Here is a 3,275-nt window from a genome sequence, read left to right as displayed (position 1 = left end):
AGCATCATCTCCCTACCACAGAACGATAGTATATGTATAAGGCCCTATGCAATTTCAATGACTGCTCAATTCTTGTTCAGTTACTTTGACGCTTAATGGGCTGTTACAAATAAAAATTCTTGTTAATGTTTTACTTTAAAATAGTGTTGTTCACATTCGATCACTCGGAATCTAACAGTACCGTTGATGGACATTGGGTATCAGGGTTGCGAATGACACGTTGGAACTGTATGTAAAACACGCAAGGTGTCCTACGTGCCATTAATTTACGATCGGACAGCGTGAAAGTCAGCGGATCAAATTCACGTTGACTTCGAACGAAATATTACGGCCGGCTGTGTAATCTAAAGAAAGTTTCCGATGCCGGTCTGCCATTGATCTTCGTTAACGCAATGTCCGGGCAATTAAGCGCCTAATGCTTCCCCTACCGAATAAAAAAGCCGAGATACTTTCTTCGGTATCGCGTGCACCGTATAATTAATTCTTATGCCATTAAAGCGCAATCGCCGGCCTATCGGCCCGCGGGACATACCGCCCCGGGGATCGTAATTAAGCATGTAAAGTAATTATCATTTTTCTGCCAATGTGAGGCAATAATTATAGGCACTTGCGTAATCTGCAAAGGCGGTCCCGGGGTAGAACGATTCACGACAATGTCAACGCGGAGATACCATTGCCGTTACGGTCGTCGTCGATTTGCAAGTTATAAGCGTTCCCTCGCCCCTTATTCATCGAGACCTTTGATCGGCGTGTTTGAGAAACACGATAGCGTTGGAATTACAGGAGACGTTTGTCTTTCGCAATTAAGCGAGGCAATCGAATCGATCTCTGTTAATCCATGAATAATAATTAAAGCTTCACTGATACTGATTTCAAAGTTCGGTGCGTAATCAATAAGACGGAATCGAGAAGTGTATTAGTGTGACAGGTTGATAAAATATTAACTCGGTTGCTTGTATCGTTATTTAAACGTTTTAAATTGAATTTATTGGAAGTTTATCTTGTATATGCGACACTTGACGCTCCGAAACAGAGGGGAACAATCCCGTTCTTATTAAATTGTCCTTTAATCTCATGGAAACTATTCACATCGCTTGCACTCAATTCACCGACACTCTAACACCTCGCTAAACTCCCTCTCGATATCAATCGGTGAAGTTGTTATCTCGGCTACTAAACTCTCAAATTTACAATCATAAGTAGGCGTGTCCTTATCACACCTTATCGTAACCGGCGATAGGCTAACTATCGGATCTACGCCAATCTACAATCTTCTCTGCCTGGTCGCTGATGCAAGTACTGCGTTCGACTATCGTGCGAAGTCGAGCCGCTTATCTCCCGCTCTTTAGCCGTACAATGCCTTTAACTTTATGCTCCAATGCACATTTGTGACAGCATCGTTAACACGTTGATGGCAGTGAAGATTACTAAATAAAAGTCACAGTGGCTAGATTTTGCTGTTACGCCTTATCCTTTACAAAAGTATTGCTTTACATTCACCATAAATTATAACTTTCCTTAAACTAATTACATACGGATGACGTATCAAGAATGGCGATGAAAATCTTTCGAATCTAAATCATATATTACGCTCGGAACTATTGACACGCGGAACTCACAAGTTCTGTCGCTATGCTTAGTACAGTAAATCATTGATGAGTGTTCGGAGGCTGCTCGACAGTGAGTGTTCAGATATCATCCCCACCGCTGGGCGGTCAACAGGTTCCACTGGGGACCCCATAGTAGTGGAGATGATGCCGAGATGCCTTCGAACACTTATTCATGATTTACTGTATTTGGCAATATCAATAGTTTTCTTTTAGTAAGCTAGATACACCTGCAATTCATGTCACCAGAGGACGGATCAACCATTGTCAAAGTCCACAGAATCGACTCGAACATCGTCCATGCGAGAACCTCCACCAAAAACTAAGGGCTACGAATACCCGACTAATCCTCCCATGGACGTCTATCCTTACCGGAAGACAAGGGAACGAAAAGGATCCGTGAGCACGTGGGCTTCCTTCGCCCCAGCGGCCGATTGAACGCGTCTGGTACGAGGCATTGTTCGCCAGCCGCAGTACGTCAATTCCGCGGCGTTGCAGACACGGCAAACCAAGTTCACCCGAGCATTGTGGCGGTCTCGCGCGCGCACACGTCTGCCCACGCGATGCCGCGTCTCTCGTAGCGCGAGCTGCAAATGTTTCTCGGGCTGTTATAGATACTTACATAAAGAGCGGAATGATGTATGCCTCTCGATGGGTAATATAATGTAGGCGGCTAACGAGAAAAGGGCTCGGGCGGGCTGGGGCAGGGTCGTTCCCCGCCCTCTGTGCACAAAGGGTGGATCCGTAAATTCGCAGCCTTCAACTAAATCAGCGCGAGTAACGACGCCCGTCGTCGCCCTCGCCCGAGATCGCGCTGCGGTGATCGCCGGAAGGCTCAGCCCCGCCTAGCCGAGAGACAGCGTCGTGAAAAAAATCCGTCCTACGTGGAGGACTGAGAAGAAGGAAATGTCTCTCAGGTATATACGGTTCGAAGCTTATGAGAAGGGGGGGCTCAGGCGGTTGCGTCGTCGTTCTCCCCGTTGCGTCGTCCACCGGAAGAAATCGGAAAAGCGAGGGGTCGAGCGTCGTCTCTCGTTCAACGTCGCCAGACGAATCCCTGGGACCGAAGCTCACCAGGCTCGTGCAATTCCAGTGTTTTATGCTCCCGCTTATGCATGCGTAACGAGCTCGAGGGTCGTAACTCTCTGGTTAAACCGTCCGCTTCGGGTGCTGGCGCGCGGATAAGCAGTTAACAATCGTTTACGCCCTGGGGTAAGGGACACACTTTCGTTCGCATTTTCGTTCGCGTACACCTTGCGATTCGACGTAAGAAAACGAAAAGGCGAGTTTTCCGACGCTACTATCGGGTGATTCGTATACATTGATATTTTCTTCATCTTTCTTCCTGGAATCTTTAATTGGACGGGACCGGGTTCTAATATCACTCCTTTCTCTCGACCGGCCATTTTTTTATCTTGTTTTTTTTTTTGCCATTGTTCATCTCGATGAATACACGCGTGTAATAAGAATTTAGAGTAAGAAGTTCTCAGGTAGGAACACTTAACATCAGAGTCTAATAAACTATCCCATCGTAGTGTATAAATGATTGCTGTCCGCGTACATGCTCCTATTCCGTAATGGCGGCGGCGGCGGTGGCATTAACATAAGGATCTTCAGCCCCGACGTCCACCGAGCCTGGGCCCTGGCGATTTAATAACCAATCGTACG

This window comes from Dufourea novaeangliae, unplaced genomic scaffold (genome assembly GCF_001272555.1).
Source record: "Dufourea novaeangliae isolate 0120121106 unplaced genomic scaffold, ASM127255v1 scaffold49, whole genome shotgun sequence".
NCBI lineage: Eukaryota > Metazoa > Arthropoda > Insecta > Hymenoptera > Halictidae > Dufourea > Dufourea novaeangliae.
Note: the sequence above shows the minus strand (reverse complement) of the source record.